Source organism: Equus przewalskii, chromosome 19 (genome assembly GCF_037783145.1).
Source record: "Equus przewalskii isolate Varuska chromosome 19, EquPr2, whole genome shotgun sequence".
In the NCBI taxonomy this organism is placed as follows: Eukaryota; Metazoa; Chordata; class Mammalia; order Perissodactyla; family Equidae; genus Equus; species Equus przewalskii.
The window spans coordinates 45,811,332-45,822,525 of NC_091849.1; positions in this window are offsets into that span (position 1 = coordinate 45,811,332).

Consider the following 11,194-nt stretch of genomic DNA (forward strand, 5'->3'; position numbering starts at 1 on the left):
TAGGACTAAGTAGGGAATAAAAGAGAGTTTCCATTTTATTCTAAGCCTTTGGTCTAAAAGAAGAACCAAAAATGGCAAAATATCAATACTTTAACCTGTATGGCAATACTTTAACCTGTATGGCAGGTTATGCAGATACTTGTTTTTCTTTATAGTTTTCTTTATAGTTTGTCTTTTGAAAAGGAAAAAAGAAAAGTCACTAAAATATTATTTTAAAAAATAGAGACATTTTGAGTCATAGATTAAACACATTCTTTTCACATCTTCCACCTGCCGGTTGTGGTAGGAAAAAGGTTATTAGGAAAAAACTCTTGGCCAGATCATAATTATCTTCAATCCTTGATGAAGTGCAGGACCATCCTTGGCTCCGTCTCAGGCTTGCTCACTTCTTCCTTGTGAAATGAAACCTTGTGTCCTCAGATGCAGTATTTTCCGGTGTCCTGCATGTTTACTGACAGCTCAGCTGTCATCCTCTACTCCGAGTGCTTTTTGATATAGTTCACAAGAGAACCTGTAAAACTTCAATGAGTATATCTAAAAATTTCTCAAAGACGACTAGCTTTAAAAAGGTATACATCTTAGGAAGTTTGAAAAAGAAACTATTGAAAAGAAATTTCAGTTTTATTTGGATGATATAAAGGAGAACTTGTTTTTAAAAAGTAAACTTAGGCTTTCTGTATCTAAGTTTAAGCACTGTTTTGTTTGTTTGGTTGGTTTAGTTGATGGAGTTTTAGCAATAAACCAGCATGGGTTGAGAATACAATGCATGAGTTGAAAATGCACTGAAGAAATTTTTTTTTTTAGTTATAGAGATAGCAGAGGAAGCTTTGGCTAAATCTCTCTAAGCCCTGACTTTCCTATTAGGTAAGGGATCGTCTTTGTCTCAGACTCACTCCCAGCCATGCCACTCAACATCTCGGATGGAAAAGTGAATAAACAAACAGAGACCATGTCTCTTCAAAGATGTCACTGAGGGGAATCACCTCACCATCCAGGACACATTACTGTGATGCAGTGACAGCCCCTACGGTGCAGGTCTTCCTGGATCTCCACACCAGATTGTTTCCCCTGAGGCATTTCTGTGCACAACCGTCATGCACAAGGAAGGCCTGGCTTAAAGGCCTCTTCCCTTCTCAGGAGCCTCTGCCTCAAGATCCCCTTCTGCCTTCCTGGTTGTCCCATCCTGGTCATCACACCTTGCCCCCAGGCACAAATCCTCCCCCATCCCTGTTACCCCTCCAGGCCTCTCACACTTACCCATCACCCCTCGCTCTTCTGCTGTTCTTTGAAGACTGGCCCCTGGCTCATGCTTTTATTCTTCACTCTGCAATAATTCTCTGTGATTTCTGCATCTTCACTGTCAAGACTTTCATCTCTCACTTCCTTGAGCTCTTCAATGCCAGTGAGTTTCATCCCACATTAGCAAATCACCATATGTTGCCAAAATGTCACCATCTGCAACTACTCTAATGTTGAAACGGGCAATTCTAAATTTGAATTTTTTGGAGTGGGAGCACACCCTTTGACCTCTTCTTTCCCACTTCCATGGGATGTCTGCCTTTATTGAGAGCCCCAGTTCTTCCTAGCCTCCTTTCCTAGCCTCCAGCTACTTCAAGCTACTCTAACCTTCCTATCAAACCCAGATGCTATAGATAGATACCTAAATATTCTCTTTGCCAACTTTCCGTCTTATCTTTCTTTCTTGACTTTCCACTGTGCCACTAGCAACTTCTGGTCCTAGGGGATCTACCAATCCATTTTCCCTGCTCTTTCTGTGGCTGATGGGCAAGGCCCCAAAAGGTTACTGAAGACGTATATCCACTGTGAACCACAGCTGGATCCTCATAGCTGCTTGACAAGGAGTTCCTGCACTTGCACTCTTAAGATCTGACTCTCTCTCACCTCCTTTGTAACTATCCTCGCCTAGCTTATTTAATCTCTCCCTTTCTATTTACTCCTTAATCCTTTTGCCTGAAAACATGGTCATATCTCTTCCTGCAAAAACACTTCCACAACAATCCTTACCTTAACTCTGTCTACTCTTGATTTATCATCTTATCTTTTCCCTTCCATTTTCATCCAAACTTATCAAAAAAGCACTTGATAATCCCCCAGGCTCTTCCCTGTCTCTCTGAAGCTCTGGTAATCCATCTCTCTTTCTCAATCACATTCTTTAAAGTCACCCACAGCTTTACACTATCAAAGGCTTTTCTCAGTCTCCTCTCTGTCATCTTGAAACTTTTAGCATGTCAATCAATTCTTTTTTGAAGCTCCTCTCTCATCTTCCTTGCATCTGCACCGGAAGTCTCTATCCTAGGACTTCCCATTTCCTCCCTCCTGATCTGGCTTTCCTTCACTCTTCTTTAAATGAGGGCATTTCTCAAAGTGTCTCACACCCCAGGTCCTGTTTTTGGCACCACCACTCTTCCAGTTCGTCAGGTTCGAACCTGGGGTGGGATAATTAGCTTTGCTTCTACCTTCATTCTCCCAACTCCTCATTCTTTCCCCAAACCCAAGTCAGTTTCCAGAACCTGCTAATTATTACTTTGACATATCTTTCCCATGTGTCTCTTTCTTTGCGTATCCACTGCCATCACTGCATGCTTGCATTTCTCTCTTCCAGCCTGAACTACTGAAAAATTATCCTCAGTCTTTCCTCCCCTGGGATGTGTCCTTCCAGCCATTGACACTCTGCTGTCAGGTTATTTCCTTAAAGCACTGCTATGATTTTGATACTCCCTTCTCAAAAATCCTTCCATGATGCCTGTGTTGCATACACACACTGCCTATGCAGAGGCTTTACTCTTCAGATTGTCATTTCTACTCTTGTCAGCTTCTGCTCTTCTATACTTAGCTTTGGCTCCAGACCCAAATGAATCTCCTTCTCTTCTTCCAATGAGCCTTGTCTTTTCTTTTCTGCAAAGAGCTGGGCTTCCGTCTGGAGTCATCCCTCAAAGTCTCAAACAGGTCTGCATGCTCAGCGTGAAGTCCAGCTCCTCCACAAACCTCTCTCTGATAAATTATGCTGGAAATAATCTCTCCCATCACTTAAATCCTAGAACATATATTGTCTATTTCGCTTTAGTAGCTCTTGCCTGTCCTGTATATTATCTATTCATGATTTTGTAACTCGGCTATTCAAATAATAGTAAAAATAATAATAGGACCAAAAACTCGTTGAGTGTTTACTATATGCCAAGCCCTTGGCATATTAACTTATTTAATTCTCCCAACAAACAATCCTATGGGATGATTTCAGCCTTTTCTATGTGAGAGCAAAAGGAATGACTAGAGTTTCCATCCCATGTATTGTAGGATATCCAGCAAAGCCCAGCCCTCCCACCCTCCATTCCTCTGGGATCCTCAAAGAAGGAGGAGTGGGAAAGAGTTGAGCTCTTCTGAGCCATCCTCACTGGAGGCTGCGGTGGAACCAGCACCAAATGGTTTGCTGCCAAGCCGTTGCTCTTGGTTCCTGCCTTTGAACCCCACATCCTTCATTTCCCCAAAGCCCCATTAGCATAAGGCTACTGGGCAGAACAGATGTTTTTTTAAAGGTCTGAGAAAAGGAAGAGAGTAATTCATCAAAGCCCAGAAAACAGTTTACATTGACCACTGGACTCATTATCCTACAGTCCCCCTGCCACCACTCCACAGGGAATTTTTGTGGCCAGTTTTCTCCTGAAGCCTCCATTATACATCCTGTGCTTGGCTCTTCTTTCTTTCCAGAGCCTCCTGACATCCGGCTCCTCCTCTGTCCTGGGTCCCATCCTCTCACTGCTGTGTAAATTTCTAATTCTCCTCACTCCACGATGCAGTGCAATTCATCTCTCGTCTTGTTTTGCACGCTCTCCTCCAAATGCCCAGGGGGATTCAGCTGTCACCTCCAAATGATGCTAGTGAGGTACCTACTAAAATAAGCATCCATCTTTATGCTACTCCCTTAGAAAGCTACAGTACTGCTATCAATTTAAATAGCCATATTTTATTTTTCTTCCTCACCTGTGTATATTGTATCTTCCTGGTATATGCATGTCTTATTTATACTGTATTTAAAACATCTTGACTGCATCCTAACAAGCTTTGTAGCCTTCTTTGTGTCACATACTTGTTGAATAAGTAAATTGATAAGAGAGGGAATGACAGAAGGCATGAGGGCTGAGGGTTTGGGGGATAGATAAAGAGAAGGGAGGACTGATTTTTATCAATGATTGGAAAAACTTAAAAGACCTCTTTTTCACAGTTGCAGATGACCCAAAGCTGGGAGACAGAAAAGTGCACAGAAGTGAAATTTGAAAAGAGCTTGGAAGTTCTGTACTATTTCCAGAATGCACCGCCTCTTTACTTGGGCCTCGATTACGAAATGTATGCTGTAAATACTGAACATCCTAGGAAATGACGTCAGGTATTCTCCCCAGCCCCATTTTCTCTGGAATGAGAAGTGTAGGAAAAATAAGCCGCCGTCAAGGTCTCCCTGGACTGACCCATCACACCAGGGCGTGGGCAGCACTCCATTGAAACCACTTCCTCTGGGTTATCATTGTTGGAATGGCCCTACCGCTCATGTTTCAGTTCACTCTCGGGGGATTCCCTCTGCCTCAATAAGGTGTCTTTTCTTCTAGCAGAAACAGTAATTTTCCCAGCTATTAATTCTTCAAATCAATTAGAATTTATAAAAACTTGTTGTTGGGGCCGCCCAGTGGCACAGCGGTTAAGTTCCCACGTTCCACTTGGGCGGCCTGGAGTTCACCAGTTGGGATCCCGGGTGCAGACATGGCACCACTTGTCAAGCCACGCTGTGTAATTGTCCATAGGCAAACAAAAATGAGCACAAAAAATAATTAAATCTTAGTAATAAAATTATGCAGAAAATCAATAATTTGGGGTAAGAGGAATTTTTACTTTGAAGTCTGATGTTTCAGAGAAACTGGTCTAAAGAGAATGGGAGATGGACATTTCGGGGAGATAATTCTAGTTGCTTTGAATTTTACTCAAAAATTTTATGGATACTGATCTTTGTTGATCTCTCATTTTAAGGGTATAAAAATTTCAATAAAGGACCAGCCCAGTGGTGCAGAGGTTAAGTTTGCATGTTTCACTTCGGCAGCCTGGGGCTCACCGGTTCAGATCCCAGGTGTGAACCTATGCAACACTTGTCAAGCCATGCTGTGGCAGGCATCCCACATATAAAGTAGAGGAAGATGGGTACGGATGTTAGCTCAGGGCCAGTCTTCCTCAGCAAAAAAGAAGAGGTTTGGTGGCAGATGTTAGCTCAGGGCTAATCTTTCTCAAAAAAATTTTTCAATAACATTAAAGTTGGTAAACATCATTGCTATGGCTCAAAAACCCAATAAACTTAGAAAAATAAATTCGTTGGTAGCTGAAATAATAATTCTATTATTTAAAAAGTCTCACAGTGGTATTTGGCAGAAAAATTATTATTTTGACTGAAACCCAAGCAAAACTTCCTTTATCAAAAATTGGATTGATGATGTTGTAGGCGTACATGGAATTTGAGGAAACATTAATTTATTAATGTTACTGAATATCGTTTTCTGACCTAGACTCTTCTGCAATCCCTTCCGCACACCACTCTCGGGGATCCCACGAAGAATCGAGACTTGCCAGCTGGAGGCGCAGTGCTGGCTGGGGCAGGAGCAGACCCAGGCCTGATAAAGGACAGGAATCCTGAGGGCGTGGATACGAAGAGCAGGCCCGAGTTCCATCAAGCATTCAGAAACTGCTGAGGAGGATGGAGACAGGCGAGTGTTCAAAGGTCTGGCAAAGGCCCAGTGCCAGGAGTCACCTGAACTAAGGAGCATGTGGGCAAGACAGTGAGAAGAACAGGCACCCAGCACCAGTCACAGAGTCCTGCCCTCCGGGGGCAAGCCGGCCCTTTGAGCTTTAGCAGCCTTTGCTTGCCTCACCCAATTCCATAGGCAAGTGGCCTGGGGGTGCACGGAGGGAGGCTGCTGACACTGAGAAAGGACAAGGATCAATTCTTCTAGGGTAGTTGGAAAAGAATTGGTGGAGAAGAAGGCAAAATAGGATGGGAAGCTGAATGGTTATGGGTGAAAAAGAAGAGCCTGAGAAGTCCCTAATTCACAAGCGAGGGGTGAAAGATAGGCTAGGAGGTAAGCTGCCGCCCATCGCCTCTCCCCTCTGAGGAGCGCTTGTCCTGGACCATTGGCACCTGGGCTCGTGGGAGTGCTGGGTAAAGCTAGAGAGGGGTGGAGCTCAGAGAAGGGCTTGAGAGATGTTGATTTTCTTTCTTTCTTTTTTTCTTTTTTGTGAGGAAGATTGTCCCTGGGCTAATATCTGTGCTGATCTTCCTCTATTTTGTATGTGGGACACCGTCACAGCATGGCTTGCCAAGCGGTGCTAGGTCCACGCCCAGGATCCGAACTGGCGAACCCCAGGCCGCTGAGGTGGAGTGCATGAACTTAACCACTATGCTGCCAGGCCGGCCCCTGAGATATGTTGGTTTTCAGTGGAATGGCCAAAATCCTACTAGTGGGCAAAAAAGAACAAATACAGCAAAGAGGAGATAAAGAGAAAAGGTGGATGGCTCAGGTCAGATGGGGAGAAGACATTTAGGGGAGCAACACTGTGCCTGCGGGCCTGTCCCTCCATTTGTAGAGCTGAGCAAGAGGACACATGGAGAGTCACACAGTCTGTTTCTCTGCATCTAAAAATTATCAGTTAAGCTAGCAGTATCAGCCAGGGTTCCACCAGCGCAACAGAACCAGATGGAGACCTATATTAAGAGACCTATTGCAAAAACTGGTTTACGCAGTTGTGAGAGCTGGCTAGGCAATCCAATATCTGTAGGGCAGGCTTTGGAGGGATGGCTGACCTCTCGGGCACAGCCTGAAGCTGCACGCCACACGCTGAATTTCTTCTCTCTCAGGAACCTCAGCTCTGCTCTGAAGGCCTTTCAAGGATAGAATCAGCCCAACCAGATTACCTAGGGTAATCGCCTTTACTCAAAGCCATCTGATAAGAGATGCAGATCCCAGCTACCAGATGCCTACAGGACAAGACCCAGGTTAGTAATTGATTGAATAACTGTGGACAATAGCTGAGCCAAGCTGACACATAAAACTGACCATCACACTGACAAACTGTTAAACAAAATATGTAACAACTTCCTGCCTTGACAAATACACCATTATGATGACAATATAAAAAAGTATTAAGCAATGGTTTCTAAAAAAGTGATAAATCAACAAAATATCAAAGATGGCTTAAAGTAATTATTGCTCATTTCTGGGTGTTCTTTTGACCAATCAGTGAAGTTTGGATGGTTACTAAGATAAAGATATATGTAATTTGTAAATTAGATACTTATTTCATAAAATTTATGTTTGTGCCTTAATTTCAACAAAATTACTAATTTCATTGTTAGGATCAAGATTTTGTTCTGCTGATGTAATGTCAATTTAGATAATCTTTCTCGAGTCATCATAGTTTCTAGGTAGTCTTTTGTTTTTTGTTTTTTGGTGGGGAAGATTGGCCCTGAGCTAACATCTGTACCAATCTTGCTCTTTTTTTTTTTTGTATGTGGGATGCTGCCACAGCGTGACTTGATGAACAGTGTGTAGGTCTGTGCCTGGCATCTGAACCCACAAACCCCAGGCTGCCAAAGTGGAGCACACGAACTTAACCACTACACCACTAGGCTGGCCTCAGTTTCTAGGTAGTTTTATAAATTGATTTAAATTTGGAGAAATTCTGCTCTGCAGGAGAAGTAGCAGATAGGATTGTTGATAAATGTCTTAAAGAAATATTTAGGTTGGAAATAACCATGAATTTTATATACCTTGTTTAAATGTTATAATAGAATCACATTAACATAGGGAAATACTATAAGTATTTTAATTTTATCATACAAATTGCTATCATATATTGTGATTTTTAACTACCTCTTCAAGCAAAATTTAGATCTATATGATATTTTTAAATTTCTTTTTCTTTCAAGTTTTTCAAAGCTTGGAAATTATAAAGAAAACTGGAAATAGCACTATGTTGCTGCCTTTGTTCAAATTGCTCTTCAGTAGAGAAGTCAATATGATTTGATTGATCTATAGTGACCAGAAAATCATCCTTACAAAAATTTCTTTCTTTTCTTTTCTTTGTTTGTTTGTTTTTTTTTTTTCGGTAAGGAAGATTGGCCCTGAGCTAATATCTGTTGCCAATCTTCCTCTTTTCACTTAAGGAAGGTGTGCCCTGAGCTAACAGCTGTGCCAGTCTTCCCCTATTTTTTGTATGTGGGATGTCACCACAGCACAGCTTGACGAGCGGTGCTTGGTCTGCACCTGTGATCTGAAACCACAAACCCTGGGCCACCGAAGCAGAGTGCGTGAGGGTAACCACTACACCATTTCCTCCAGATATTTCTTTGGGAACTATTTGTACAGGAACCTTCTTTACATTCATGCACACATCTTTGTTTCCTTGTTCTAATTAACTTATATTTTATTGGAATGTCACTTTGCTGTACAGGTCACATGCAGTTCTTTTGATTTACAAAAACACTTTTTCTTTAAAACTAAAAAACCAAACATTTATAACTCTTTTATAAGTGAAACGGCCAAACTCTGATCTTTTCTTTTTGTAAGATTTTGCCAAACCGTTCGTATCAAATAAAGTCCATTCCAAATAGCAAATTAACATATGCAGCTCGTGTTCAAAATTAATTTAATTTCCTGCTAAAGACCACGGTGTACTGTCTATTTGAAGCTTTTATGTGTTTCACTAACTCTGCTGTATATCTGCTAGTTTGTCCGGATTACATCTTCCTGCTTTGACCGCATTCAGTCGGCATCACCAGAACGTGTCTAAGGGTGGTTGCTGGCCAAATTTGATACTGGTTTCCTCAATTTTCCATCTTTTGGTGGATACAGACAATAACATATATACTCTTTAAATCATTCCACAGAATGCCATTCTTATCCATGATTTGACACCTTGTCTCCTGGTAACAAATTCAAACTGTGTTGAGTATTCTGGCTTATGTGTTTTTTCTTTCCCTGAGCACAATTCTCAACAAACTTTTAAATCAGTGCCTAAAAGTGAAAGTTGGTTTTTTTCAGCTTTTCATGAGTCAAAACTCATGCTTTTTACAAAAGATATAAAAACCAATGAAACATTTGTAAATTTTGACTTCATTTCTTCATCTGGTAGTTTTTAGTAATTTTTGTGGTAAACGTAGGTCTAAAGAAGACTTTCATCACCAGTGTAAACTAGTTGACCTGAGATATGCATCCTTAAAGATTTTACGTATTAAATATTCTTATTTTATTACTCATGACTAACAATCTCTTTTAAAATTTTCCGTTTTAGATAGCGATCATGTTTCATTACTTTTTATCTGTGTTTTTTATCTGTTTGGCCATTAGCGTCAAATTTTGAAGTCATTTCTGCTTAACCTAGAAATTTTCCATTGTTTTCTGTAAATATGTTCTGTTATTGCCACAAAAAAACCTCATTATGCTTGGATAAATACTGGACACGATATTATTCGTTTAAAAGTATCACCCAATGCCCAACGATCTATTTCAGTGATTAAATGCTACCAATTGTTTCCTGTTTATTCAGCCTTTTATTTTAGTTCTAATAATTGCTATTTACATTTTTTTTCTTTTTGGTGCATCATTTACGTTCTTTTTATTGAGAGCCTAAGACTTTCCAGTCACACATATCTTCCTTGGCTGAAGCTGATCTTGAAAATGGATTGTAAAACGTGGACCAGTAGTGTCAAAATACTCTGTCTTTGAAGTCGGAATATACAAACTGATTAGCTAGTTAGAAGGCACAGGTTTTATTTATTTTGTTAAAATACCCAGAAACTTTCGTGCAAAAATGCCTGCAAATAGAAATTTTAAAGGACATCTCCAATTGAGTACATTAGGATCCAGTCCAATATTTATATGTGTAAATATATATGTTTGGAAGACAAAAGCCATTTTCTCATACCACTCAAACTGTCAAGAAGGACTAAGGCAAAAGTTATAAGCTTTTGCTCGGTGGTAGTTCTATTTATTTGCCAAGACCAAATGTCCTCCTTTAAAATTATTTTGCCTGCAATGCTGGGATTTCAGCCTATTCTAAGTGCGTTAATGAAGCCATCTCCTCCTAGTTCAGCCCTTGTGCTAACAGCATGGCCGTTCCTCCAGTCCCTTGGGCTGGACGCTTGGTGCAATCTCGGACTCATTCTTCTCCTTCACCTCATGATGGATGTCAGTTGCCAAGTCCTGACAGTCTTACCTCAGTACTGTCTCTCCTCTCTGTCGTCCACTTTTTGGTCTCTACTAACACTTCCATAGTTTGGGCCATCATTACTTCATGCCTAGACTCTTCAATAGCCTTCCAAATTGGATGCCCTTCTCTCAGGCTTAAGTCAACCACCCACTGGTACCACATTCATTCTCCAAAATCTCAGCCTGGTTTTCATTTGTGGATATCCTACGCATCCTTCAAAGTCAAACTCAGTTGCTTCCTTTTCTATGAAACTTTAGCTGGTCCTCCCAACCAGAGGATACCTCTCTCCCTCTTTGAATCTCCGAGTCTCCTCTGGGAAGAACATTCTTCTTGCTTTGTTGTTGTCTGATTCCTCCTCTTATTCCCCTTATTAAACTGTGAGATTCTTGTGGTCAAAGTCATGGTCTCTCTCTTTTTTATCTGCCCTGTATCACTAATGTGATGCCATATACACAGACGGGATCACCAAAAATTTGCTGAGTTGCATTAAGCAGAGACTTATGGAAGCCTCCTCTTTTAAATGAGCCTACTTTAATATATATTCAGGGTGAATTTTTCATTAAATTTTTTTCCTTCTCTTGAATATCCAGAAATTTAGGGCTCTAGTAGAACTTTTCTGTAAGGAATTAAAGGCAATCTATCTTCACAGTTCCCCATTGTATGAGTAATGATTCAAATTCCAGATCTGTGGACAAACTCTTCTTAGCCCACTGGATTAGGGTGCTTGTAAGGATTAGGAAGCATCAGGTAACGGAAATAACTTGGCGTTGTCTTGAGCATTACAAAAAGGGGAAAGAAACTGAAATAAACTATTACTGAGTTACCCTAACAGGGGTCCTCAGTCCTCCAAATCTGAGGACATCGACAAGATAACAGTTATACCTTCTAATTCTATCTCATTTAACAGCTCCCAAAGTATTTCTATCTATCTATC